Source organism: Mercenaria mercenaria, chromosome 14, assembly GCF_021730395.1.
Source record: "Mercenaria mercenaria strain notata chromosome 14, MADL_Memer_1, whole genome shotgun sequence".
Taxonomy (NCBI): Eukaryota; Metazoa; Mollusca; class Bivalvia; order Venerida; family Veneridae; genus Mercenaria; species Mercenaria mercenaria.
Genome location: NC_069374.1, coordinates 66541337 through 66555284, shown reverse-complemented (window position 1 = coordinate 66555284; position 13948 = coordinate 66541337).

Below are 13948 nucleotides of genomic sequence, written 5' to 3'. Positions count from 1 at the left end.
AGTCAAAAGGGAGATTCCGTTGTGCATGCAAGTTTCTACGGCAACTACCGAGCGCTCGTTTCTACAAACATACCTACATATCACTTTGCCCATTGAACCTCGGTATACTCAATTTGGGCATGTCGGAATCTGTTTGCACAAAGGATCATCCGCCTGACTGTTATTCAAGTATCAATAAGATGTAATAAAACAGAGCAGTGGGAGAATAAAACTGATAGTCTTCCGTTATACGTGACTGCTTACGTGATATCGAAGACTTTATTAATGGTTGCAATAACATCTATCCATCTATATCCAGCTCTGAATACAGAAGTACTTTAAGCAATTTGCGCAGTTTAAATTTGCATTTTGCCAAAATTAGATGTTTAATGACTAAAAAATGTTAAGTTTCCCGTGAGAAAACTTGAAACGTTTGCAATGTGTGCATAGATACAATTATCAAAAACTTGTCAAAATGTTGATGCAGACGCAATGCATTAAATTAAACACTGACGAAGATTTCAAATACGATTACAACAAAATTAAAAAAAAAAACTAGTATACCTTTAAAGTGTGAGGTATCAAAAACTGTCAAAATGCGGATGCAGACGCAATGCATTAATTAAAGACGAAGATTTCAATTATGATAAAACCAAATAAGTAATATCTTTGAAAATGATGGTCGGCGAATTGTAATAAGGAAAGAAGTTTATGAATTTTTCATCTAACATTCATCTTTCATCTAACATTTTTCAAATTGCAAAACTAAACACCGCACTTTAACAATTTAAATGGTTCTCTTTTAATTTTTCGCAAAGGTTTCGTAGGGTTGCAATTTTGTTTCGTTTATCCTTAGACGAATAATTACAGCAGTAGTTTGATAAAGATTCATGAAGCGGTTCATGAGAAGAGGTCATTAAACGTGTTTATAGTTTTAGCTAAATTGGTCCCTATCCCCATTTGTAACAAAATAGCAGGAGACCTTACGATATTGTTACACATCGAGTTTGATAAAAATCCATTACATTTTAGTGGTTAATGCGAAGAAAGGCATATCTACTTTTAGCTGTAGTGGTCCCTAATAGGGCCCAAGTTCCTATATAAATAAATTTGGAAGAGGACCTTATAATGATGCTCCAGACCAAGTATGACAAAGATCCACCAAGCTGTTCATGAGACTCTGTATAAAGGCATTTCTAGTTTTAGCTCTAGCAGCCCCTAAAAGGGGTCAAATGTCCCAGCTGAACAAAGTTGGCTGCGGGCCTAATAAAGATGCTACAAATCAAGTTTGATTAGAATACATGAGAAAAAATCAATTAAAAGATTTTTTTATTTATTATTTATATTTATTCCTATAATAGGCCAACTGATCCCGCTTTAACAAATGCATATTCGCTATTCATGAATCTTTGGACAATGACGTCACATCTATAAAAAAGTGAAAGTCAAACAAAACATACAATTGTATGTATTTCAATATTTCTGTTTCATAAGCACCTTCATTTCAGTGTAATGAGATTCAGTCATTATATAGCATATATATAATGAAACAGATTTCAACTGAGTTCAATATTTGCATACCATACTAAAGAATATTCATATATAATAAATCAGTTCAATAATTTATAACAAATATATCAAAGCAAACAAGTACTCATTTTAATATGCAATCTGAATTAGTCACAAAAGCAAGAAACCTTTCCATATACAGACGACAATTGTAACAAGGAAAATCTTTTAAAAAGCACTTCTCTACATAAAAGACTCTTATCACACCCGAATTCATGTGATACGCAGACCGTATTCAGCTCTTTCTTTAATTTGATATATGTTGGTATTTGAACAGGTTTTTATCATATTTATTAAACTTACTTATCATTTCGAGATATATCAATATTCTTGCTAAATATACTGGGCCAAAGTTAGCTTTAAAACTGTGAACAGCGTCGTTTAGGATAAACGATTTGTCTACATTTCACTCAGCGTAGCACAATCAACAGAGTGAAAGAAATTGACACTCTCGTCCAATCAGGCAGAGTGTTGCATAAATCTTCCATTTTGATAAATTATCTATAATGCGTTATCAAGTAGTTTGATTTGCAAACTGAAGTCACGTGGCATAGGTAACGAAAACGAATTAAGACGGCGTCGCCGAAAAAACCTAGTATACCTTTAATGTGGTAGGTAACGTTCCATTCATGGCCTATGTAATCTTGATGTTGTGGAGCATATTAAATGAATAATAAATAAATAAATAAATAAATAATCATAGTGACAGCTTTGCACATGGTTCGAATATTCGATGTTTTCACGTGTGTAGCAGTTAGATGCAGTTACCCAAACTGCCATAGTGTTTGGCCCCTTTGGCGTGAGCGGGTCTTGGCAGCTGTACAATAAAATATATCATAGAATGACACAGTGTTTCAGTGACACAAATATTTTGAAACATAACCATATATCTACTGTTACTATTGATGTCTAATGTACGAAAACAGGGAGTATATTGTGTAGAGCAATTCACAGAACTCTGATTCTTCAACGTTCTAAGTCTCAGCCGTGGTAGAGTGATATACAATTTCATGGTCAAGTTAATTAGAACTCTTCATTATAAATAAAGTATATGAAAAATGGTTGTATTCCTCATAATATCCTGGGCTGCTCGAGTTGCAGTTTTTGTTTTTAGACAATGTCACGATCCCTGCCATTAAGCATGAGCGGTGTGCTAATCTTTGACTTTAAATCTCCGTAATATGTAGTACAAATGTGACAAACAAAATAGATTAACGCTGGAATATAGCAAGAGAACGCATCTCTTGCCTAAAACATTCACTAAATCTCAATTTTCTGGGAGATGGAGACCCCCTCCCTCACCTACATCATACTCGCAGCATCTTAACTGTGCTGCTCATATCTAGCGTACAGTTCAAAACCATCCAGGTACGCTCCCGTTCGTGACTGATTCATTACCTCATACAGCCTAACCCCCCTTACCCTTCGATTTTTATTGCATATTTGACATTTTTATTTTTTCACTTTCTCGGATAATCTGCAGGCCCGGGCCTGCAGTGCCTTATAGAAGCTACGCCACTGTCTATTACTCTGCGGAGACATGAACGCTCGTACGTCCGACAGCCCAGATTATGTTACAGACGATAATTTTAGGCACTTGGATATATTGCCAGATGAATATGTGGTCGATACTGTTATAACACGTTATTCTCATAATAAAGGCCACACAAACAATAAAGGTATTGTGTTACTTGATCTTTGCAAGCAGACTGGTCTGCGAATTTTCAATGGTCGTGTTGGTAGTGATAACGACTTAGGGCAATATACTTTTATTGGTCATAGAGGCTGTAGTTTAGTTGACTATGTTATTGGTTCGCAAGACCTTTTGAGATATGTTGATCAGTTTAATGTTACAGTATCAAAACCAAATATTTTATCGGATCACTGTTTGATCACATTTTCTTTTGAATTTCATAGACCGATTCAGATCGTGTTAATTATAAGTATAAATGGTCAGGCGATTTAAAATTGGATTATATAGATACACTGCAGTCTGAAAATTGTAAACAAAAACTGGATAGTTTAAATGTTAAAATAATCTCAGCTGCTGATAGTCAAGATATTGACACTTGTATTGATAGTTTTTCAAATATAATAGATGAAGTTGCTTCCCCTCTATTTAAGAGAAATATTTGTGGTAACAATGAAAGTGTACTTGTGTCTGACCAAGCTTGGTTTAACGAAGAATGCTATGAAAAGAAAATTATTTTTAACAGAATTTTGAATGAATATAGATTAAACAAAAATGATGAAAATAGAGTCAATTTAGTTCATGCTAGATCTCAGTTTAAAACATGTTTAAGAAAATGTAGGTTTGATTATGACAAAGCTGAATCTTTGATACGTACCGAAGCTAGATTCAAAAAATGCAAAAACTATACTGGAATATGTTGAAAGGAAATGCAGGCATAAAACAGTCAAATGTACAGTTAGATATTTTTGCTCAATATTTAAGTCAGTGAACAATCCAGAAGATCCCTTTTATTCACCAGATGAAGATGTTATGTATTTTATAGAGAGATATGAAAAAAGGAATTTAATATTATGTTTGATGAATGAATATCCAAATCAGCGAATTAGAAATACAAAAGCATTAACCAGCTCAAATCAGGTAAAAGTGGCGGGCCAGATTCGTTATTAAATGAATTTATTATACACGGCAAACAGGTACTTATCCCTTCTTTACTTTTACTATTTAACAAAATTTTAGCGAAGGTTATTTCCACAAAGTTGGTCCGAGGGTTTTGTAATTCCTTTTACATAAGAAAGGTAGCTTAATGATGTTAACAATTTCAGAGGTATAACTTTGCTTAGCGTTTTAGGAAAATTATTTACCCGCATAATAAAATAATAGATTATCTAATTGGGCAGAAAAATACAGTGTATACGTAGAAGCACAAGCAGGTTTTAGGTCGAGTATGGGTACAGTTGATAACATTTTTGTGCTACATGGTTTAATTAGCCATATGAGTAATAATGGGAGACAACTCTATTGCGCTTTTATAGATTTCACAAAGGCTTTTGATTACATTGTTAGAGACAATTTATGGTATAAAATGATCAAACTTGGAATACGTGGTCAAATTTTAAATATTATACGTCAATGTATACATCGGTAAAAACAAGAGTAAAATATTGTAACGAACTTAGTGATGAATATACATGTACACTCGGTATAAGACAGGGAGAGTGCTTATCTCCCTTTCTTTTTTCCATGTTTCTCAATGACTTAGAAGACAGTTTTATCAGCAGCGATATGCCTGGAATAGATATTGATATGTTCAAAATGTTTTTGATTTTATATGCTGATGACATAATTGTTTTTGCTAGTACCAAAGAAGATTTACAAAAGAGTCTTTATATTCTTTCAGACTATTGTGACAGTTGGAAGCTTAGTGTCAACCCTACAAAAACAAAAATAATGATTTTTAGGAAAGGTGGTAGATTGCCTGCAGATACTCAATTTATATATAAAGACTCTGTTATAGACATTGTTACCAAATTTACATATTTAGGTGTAGTATTTTCAACAGGAGGATCGTTTTCTGAAGCACAGAATACAATTGCAGGCCAAGCAATGAAATCTATATTTCAAATGAACAAATATCTTTATAGATTTGGAAACATATCTATGTTACATATACTAGAATTATTTGATAGACTTATTAGCCCGATTTTGAATTATAGTAGTGAAGTATGGGGTTTTGTACCGGGTAATGCTATAGAAAGAGTTCATTTGCAATTCTGCAAACGTACTTTAGGAGTTAAAAAAAGCACTCAAAACGATTTTATATATGGTGAACTTGGTAGAGTTGCTTATCAAACACAACGTCATTACAATATTTTGAAATACTGGATAAACATTATGCATACAGGTAGTAATAAATATGTTAATAAAGTTTATGCTTTACTGAAACATGATTTGGAAATCAGACCAAATAAAACAAATTGGTGCTCTTTAGTTAAATCTTTACTGTGTTCCTTAGGTTTTTATGACGCCTGGCTTATGCAAAATGTACAGATCAGCTCACGCGGAAAACCCACTTTCCGTTTTTCCTCGAAGGAAAAATCTTGTATAGCGAGGAATTCCTCCGAGTACTGCCTAATTCTGACTCGGAGTACCGACTGTTATAGTTTTTTTACTTTAGCGGAATTTCGTCGAGTCACTCCGAGAAATTACTTGACGGAACTCCGAGTCGAAATTATACATATAACACTATAATGATTTCCGGTATTTTATGGCCACTCCGCGCGACTCCGAGTCTGTAATAAACAATAAATCTGTCATTTCGAGTGCCGCGAGATGATTTGACGAAACTTCGAGGCAGTATTTCCTTACTTGGACGGATATTTTTATATAATTAGCTGGTTCTTTTAATTGTATGAAATTGGTGTGAATTTTGATATTGAAATAGTTTCTGACCATGCGAATTAGATTAAGAAGTATATTTATGTAAAATAAACTAAATTATTAATCATACGAAATTAAACAAACTTTCATATCACCGCCGTTAAAGGAAAGTGATTTGTTAAATTTTGATATTTAAATAATTTCTGACTTTGCGAATTAAATTTAGGAAAAAAGTCGTGTAATAATGTATGCACTAAATTAAGAATAATTTATAACTAGATAAACTTTGAAATAACACCCGCTAAAAGTAAATTGTTCAGTATGATATTGAAATACATGCGAATTAGATTTAGAAGTAAATTTATGTAGAACGGACTAATTATTAATCATATACAATTAAACAAACTTCCAAATGACCACCGTTAAAGGAAACTGCTTCGTTAAATTTTGATATAGGAAGAATTTCTGAATTTGCGAACTTAATTTAGAAATAAAGTCATAAAAAATGCACTAAATTACTTAATTATGAAAATTTTATAACTTGATAAACTTTAACAAGAGGACCAAGAAGGCCCTAGGTCGCTCACATGAGAAACACACCATAACACACCATAACAGGTAAACATGTTTGACCTAATGATTTCATGGAAAAATATTCTGACCAATTATCATTAAAAATGGAGCAAACAATCTTGAGTATAAACAAGTATTTTCTTTGATCTGACCTAGTGACCTAGTTTTTGACCCCAGATGACCCATATTCAAACTTAACCTAGAGTTTATCAAGGCTATCATTCTGACCAAATTTCAAGAAGATCAAATGAAAAATACAGCCTCTATCGCATACAGAAGGTTTTTCTTTGATTTGACATAGTGACCTAGTTTTTCACCCCAGACTACCCATATTTAAACTTGACCTAGATTTCATCAAGGCAACCATTCTGAATAAATATTATGAAATCCAGTGTAAAATGCAGCACCTATTGCATACACAATGTTTTTCCATTATTTAACCTAGTGACCTAGTTTTTAAACCCAGCTTATCCATATTCAAACTTGACCCAAATTTTATCAAGGCTATCATTCTGACAAAATTTCATGAAGATCAGTTGAAAAATACAACCTCTATCACATACACAAGGTGTTTCTTTGATTTGATCTAGTGACCTACTTTCTGATCCCAGATGACCAATAATCAAACTCAACGAACGTAGATTTTATCAAGGCAATCATTTTGACCAAATTTCATGAAGATCAGTTGAAAAATACAGCCTCTATAGCATACGCAAGTTTTTTCTTTGATTTGACCTAGTGACCTACTTTTTGATCCAAGATGACCCATATTCAAACTTGACATAGATTTTATCAAGGCTATTATTCAGACTTAATTTCATGAAGATTTATTGAAAAATACAGCTTCTATTGCATACACAAAGTTTTTATTTGATTTGACCTAGTGACCTAATTTTTGACCCTAGATGACCCATATTCAAACTGGACTAATATTTTATCACTGCAATCATTCTGACCAAATTTCATGAAGATCAATTGAAAAATACAGCATCTATCGCATACACAAGGTTTTCTTCGATTTGACCTAGTGACCTACTTTTTGATCCAAAATGACCTATTTTCAATCTCGGCTTAGATTTCATTAAGATTATTATTTTGACCTAATTTCGGGAAGATCAGTCGAAAAATACAGCCTCTATCGCATATACAAGCATTTTCTTTGATTTGACCTAGTGACCTAATTTTTGATCCCAGATGACCCATTTTCGAACTCGACCTAGATTTTATCAAGGTTATCATTCTGACCAATATTCATGAAGATTAATTGAAGAATACAGCCTCTATCGCATACACAAGGTTTTTCTTTCATTTGACCTAGTGACCTAGTTTTTGATCCCAGATAACCCATTTTCAAACTCGGCCTAGATTTCATCAGGATTATCATTCTGACCAAAATCCATGAAGATTAATTTAAAAATGCAGCCTCTATTGCATACAAAAGGTTTTTCTTTGATTTGACATAGTAACCTAGTTTTTGACCCCAGATGACCCATTTTCAAACTTAGCCTAGATTTCATCAAGGTAATCATTCTGACCAAATATCATGAAGATCAGTTGAAAAATACAGCCTCTATCGCATACACAAGCCAAATGTTGACAGACGACAGACGACAGACAGACAGACAGACAGACACGCCGGACATCGAGCGATCAGAAAAACTCACCTGAGCATTGCTCAGGTGAGCTAAAAATACACCCGCTAGAAAGTATTAAGAATTATATAAAACTAAACAAACTTTCAAATAACTGCCATTAAAGAATAGCGATTTGTTAAATATTATGTTGAAATAGTTTCTGACAGTGCAAATTAAATTTAGAAATAAACTGAGGTAAAATGGACAAAATTATAAACTATATAAAACTAGATAAACGTTAAGATAATGGCCGTTGAAGAAAAGTTACTTTTATAAATTGATAAAAATTATAGGAGAAATGATTTATTTTATTCATTTTGAAGGAATTATAAATTGGAGAAGAAATACTACTGCCGAATAAAGTGATAAAATATCATAAGTAAACAGAAAAATTTAGTTTATTTCAAAGTAAGATAAAAATACTACAGTATTATTCTTATTTACAAATACTGTGTTATTTCGCGTATCACTATCATCATGTAAAATATAATCACCCTGCTCCGAGTAATCTGAAATCTGTCCTCGAAGTTACTCGAAGGCCCATTTAAATTTGTATAGGTAATTATTTATTCGTCACGGAGTCACTCGAAGGAATTCCGTCAGGTGACTCGATCGGAAACAAAAAGAAAGCAATATAGGTGTGTATTCCGCTAATTGGATTTCATCTCGAGTCACTTCGAGGATTTCCTTCGAGTGACTTCGCATAAATCCTCGGAGTCAGATAGCGAAATTCCTTGACGGAAAATGGCTGACTCGAAGAAACTTCGAGTCGGAGCCTTGGTACTCGTTTTGGCCATCCTCCGAGGATCGAGTAGGATGGGTTTTCCGCGGGAGCTGATCTGTAGGAAATGTTGATATGCTTTTATCGATTATAAAAACCAGGTTGAAAGATCATTTTGTACAAAACTGGTCAAGTAGGCTAGAAAACTCTAGTAGAGCGCTTTTCTATAGACAAATTTCATATTTTAAATTCCAGCCATACCTCAAATTGATCAATATTAAAAAAATTCATTGCGAACTAGCACGTTTACGAATATCTTCTCATAGACTGCATGTGGAAACTGGTAGATGGACTAAGCCAAACAGTACACCTATAAATGAAAGAAAATGTTATGCTTGTGGTTTGTTAGAAGATGAATTCCATTTCATATTAGAATGCAATGTATATGCTGATTTAAGAAAACGTTTCATTCCATCTTATCATTGGAGACGACCAAATATGCCAAAATTGATAGAATTGTTAAATACTGATAGAGAAAAATTAACACGTAATCTTGCATTTTTTGTTGTATTATATATCAGCTTAGAAAAACAATATGTACTTAGTTCGTACTTAAGCAGTACTTTACTTGAGCAGTAAAACATTACTTGAATGTTATATGGAATTGTATAGGTATATGTTTTCTCATGTTACATGGTAAAATACATGTAAATGCAAGCGCAGTTTGAATTTGTAAGTTTCAAACGTATTCTCAACATAACAATATTTCATTTCTGAGCTTCAGCTGTTGACCTTGTATTTCGTTTCGTCAAGATCAACATAGCATGGACATTAAGTATAGGATAGTGTTTTGCTTTGCAATATATTTGTATCAATTATTCAAACTGTCTTGTATTCTTCTTGTTGTTTTGAGTATAATAAGCTGTACATGCTTTAAACATAAATTGCGCCAGTAATATGATAAATAATTTGTCGTTTGTCTAAACTTGTATATGTATATACTGTCTATATGGTTACTTATGTATAATTTTGTTTTGTAATTCTAATGTTGTAATATTAGAATGTATTATTTGTGCAGAAAATTGAATGTTAACAACCTTCTCCGTTTAAATAATTGTCTCGCCATTTTCAAGGTTGTAAAAACCGCATGGGCCAGTTGGCCTAAAGGAAAATTGAAAATAAACTTATCAAACTTATCATAATACGAATGAATTTGTGATTATGTGAACTGCATTATATGACAGTATTTCTTAAACACATTATTTAAGAAAAACTCAATATGTAGCATACTTTACTCAAGTTACGTTACCTTTTCATTAAACTTGTTTTATTATTTCAAATTATTTGAAAGATTTTAAATTTAGGCAGATTTTAAATATAAATCACTATGAATTTTGCTGCAAAACATGAAAAAAAACAACACTTTTTAATAGCATAATCATATTTCTTTTTGATTGGTTTAGTTTGAGGAAAGACTATATGCAACTTATTTTACATATTTTACGTTACCATTTCACTACACCTATTCTGCTGTATCATTATATTTATAAGATATTTCAAAAATAAGTAACTGTGCATTTAGTTAAAATTAATGCTGTAGGTATGAAATATACAAACGTACTTGTCAAGTATTGCTGTTTTTCTTATCTAACAACACTTTTAAATACGTTACCTTTATATCTGGTTTTATTTTGAAAACATATTTGGGAAAAATACTGATTTACTGATATCAATATATTGAGGAATGACAAAATAGTGAGACGAAATTTATAATTTGCCAGCCTGAATGCAAACGTTTCTAATAGTCATATAATTATGTACAAAGGGTGATCCAAAATTGCATGGTCTTTTTCATAAAATTTTATTTAGAAATATACCACACTGAAAATTGTAAGTATATACTTTTACTTTTTATCTATTGTCTGCATGAGAATAGAATTTAAAAGTTCCGTCAAATTAAATTTTCTTGCAAGAGTAACAACTAAAATATTAGGTGGGGCAACAATAAACGGTGTAGTTCCAATGGAATTCAAACACACAAAAATATTAAGTATCTGCTGGGGCACATTTGTGTAAGTAAGTTCACTGACTGGTTATGTCAATATGTTATGCATACAGAATTTCTGCATCATATCATTGTCTTCACAGAAATTGTATAACGATACATACTTTTGTACAAAACCTTTCAAAACTTTAAAAAATAAGATGTCAAAAACTCTTCATAAAAAACACATAACATGGCAGAAATTAAAATGGCACTAAGACACATTTTTCCTGTGTTTCCAAGCCTTACCTATTTCTGATTTTCAATAGCGCTGTAAATATTAGGTACACACGCTTTAAATTTTGTAAATAAATGAAATAAATTTTAAAAGAGAGATTTTCGTATATTTTTTCGTTTTGGAGTTATGACGAAAGTCAACATAATTCTTTGTTAAAATATTTGTCAAGCACACACCACTATCATTAATCATGTCATGATATCAGAAATTATGTAGTCATTCATGCATTAAATTTTAATAAAACATATTATGTAAAGAATCATATAATTATGTCATGGTCCAAATTGGAAGAGCAGAAATTATGTCAATTATTAATTCTAATCGTCCAGAACACAAAGTTATGACTATTGACAATTTCAAGGGATTCCAAGAAATATTACCAACACCTTAAGCATAATGGTACGTCATAGGTGAGAACATTAAACCTTAATAACCCTAATACATTGGCAAAAGTACTTTTCAAAACTTACTACTGAATATCATTTTGGTTTAAACTGTCATCAAATTCCATTAATCTTTCAAGAAGTAAAAGAAATCATGGTGTCAGAAATATATATTTGCTTGATAAAATAAAATACCGAAGATAAATGCATTATTTTGAAACATCTAATTAAGTCTATAAGAGTAACCGAGGCCCGGATACAGGGCCAGGCCGAGGGGGTCTGTGCCGGCCGCTACCCCCAAGTTTCTAACAAGTTACCTATAATACTCATAAAAGTTGCACCTGACTGTTTTGGCAACGAAATAATACTTCTCACAATTAAGACCCAATTTAGACCCAAAATATGATTCAGAGACCATCATTTAATACCAATATTTCAACATTTTCCAGGGGAAGAGCCTCTTTACTCCCTTAAAGTGATGGAACACCCCCAACAGTACCGCAAAATTTAGACAAAAAATTCATCAGAGGCTGTCATTTCATACCTGTATTTCAAATATTTCCATGGGGAGCCCACTGAACCGGCTAAAATGAGGAGGCTACTCTATCCTAGGGGAGATCCCTCTGACCCCCCTCTCTCTACAAGGGATGTGGGCCCAAATCCCACGCCTAAACCATCTCGGCGCTATGCATCTCGCCGATGACGACTTTATTCTTAACTGGTGCCCCACCCCCTACACACACACACACCGCATACTGTATACCGCAATATTTTTGCATCCGTGACACGGCACTTTAAGACTGTTGTTTTGATAGTTGATAAAACCTAGCTAAAAGAGGAAGTGTAGATCAAAGGACCAGAAAATATAACAACACTGCATGAGAATGCATTCAATACTGACACAACATGATAATGGTTTAAGAAATTTGGTCCACATATCAACATGCCTTTTGTCTGTAAATCAGCTTTGATATTCAGTCTTAGTGAATATTATGTTTACGTTGTGTTTAATATTGTCATTATATAAAGAAATGGAAAACATTCGAACAATATTATATTTACATGTAAAATTGGGAGATTATATAAATGGCCATTTTCAATGAATTTCTTGAACTTAAAGGGCTATTGCCAATATCTTGTTGATTTGCATTGTGATACACATTTCGTAATGTAGGAGTTCATAATATGTCACATAAACTAAAAAGCCAAAATGCAACCAGCTTGGTTCTTTGGAAAATTGTTTCCGTCTCTTTTTCTTCATTTGAGGACTCTTTTCATTTTTGACGACAGTGGATTATGAAAATATACCAATTGAATAACCAGTTCTTATTGGTCACTTTTCAATAAGCTAATTTCCTATTAATTATGTGTTTCGTTGCCAGCTGCAAATTTATAGTTAAAGGAGAAGCTGGAAGTCAATCACTTTGAATTGTTTAGAGCTGGAGATAGTTTTAACTCTAAAATGTAATAATTATACTATCTCACCAATTTAAATGGGCATAAAATATCAACGAAATCAATGGATGTTCTGTTAGTAAAACATCTGATGGAGAATCTTGGCAGCCATTTTGAATTTGGAAAAACTGTCAGTCAATCTATATCTAGTGTTATAGTGAAATAAGGGCTCTATATCTCATGTTTATGAACTTTATTCGATAAGATTTTCAATGAAAGATGAAATATGGGCAAAATATTTTAGATATTTTGAAAATCTAAATTTTTGGCCAAATTATGTCGGCCATCTTGAATTGTGTCGGCCATTTTGAATATAGGCTTTCAAAATCTTAAATTTTCAAAATGTAGATATAAATATTTCATTATCAAAACCCATTCTGCTTACTGCCAACATAAAATATTACTTAATAATCATTTTAATCAAGTCTAAGAAAATCGGCGGCCATCTTGGCGGCCATTTTGAATTTCAGACGCCATGTTGATTTTGACGCTAGGGTCTCGATCAATAATTTAGCGTATGGTTTCAAACAATCAACATGCAAAGTGATTTGCTTGTACAATAATCTGAACGATTTTTTGTATTATCACTCTAACTAGTAACACAATGTGTTATTCATGTCTCTTTTTAGCTATTAGTATATGTGGATTGTACGGCGTCCATCGTCCGTCTTCCTGTGTCAACAATGTACTTAAATTTCTTCTCCTCTGAAACTACTGGTTACATTTATACCAAAACTTGGTCAGTAGAATTTTGAGATAGATCTCTATCAAGTTTGATCAAATGGTTAATCTTGGCCCCTCTAAGGGCCGCCAAAGCAGAAAAAAATAGGAAAAACATTTTAAGAACTTCTTATGAACCACTTGGTGGATCTTCATCAAACATAGTCTGTAGCATCATTATAACATCCTCTACCAAATCTGTTCAAATGGGGACGATTGGTCCCTTTGAGGGGTTACCAGAGCTAAAATTAGAAATGCCCTTAAATGATTTTTTCCCATGA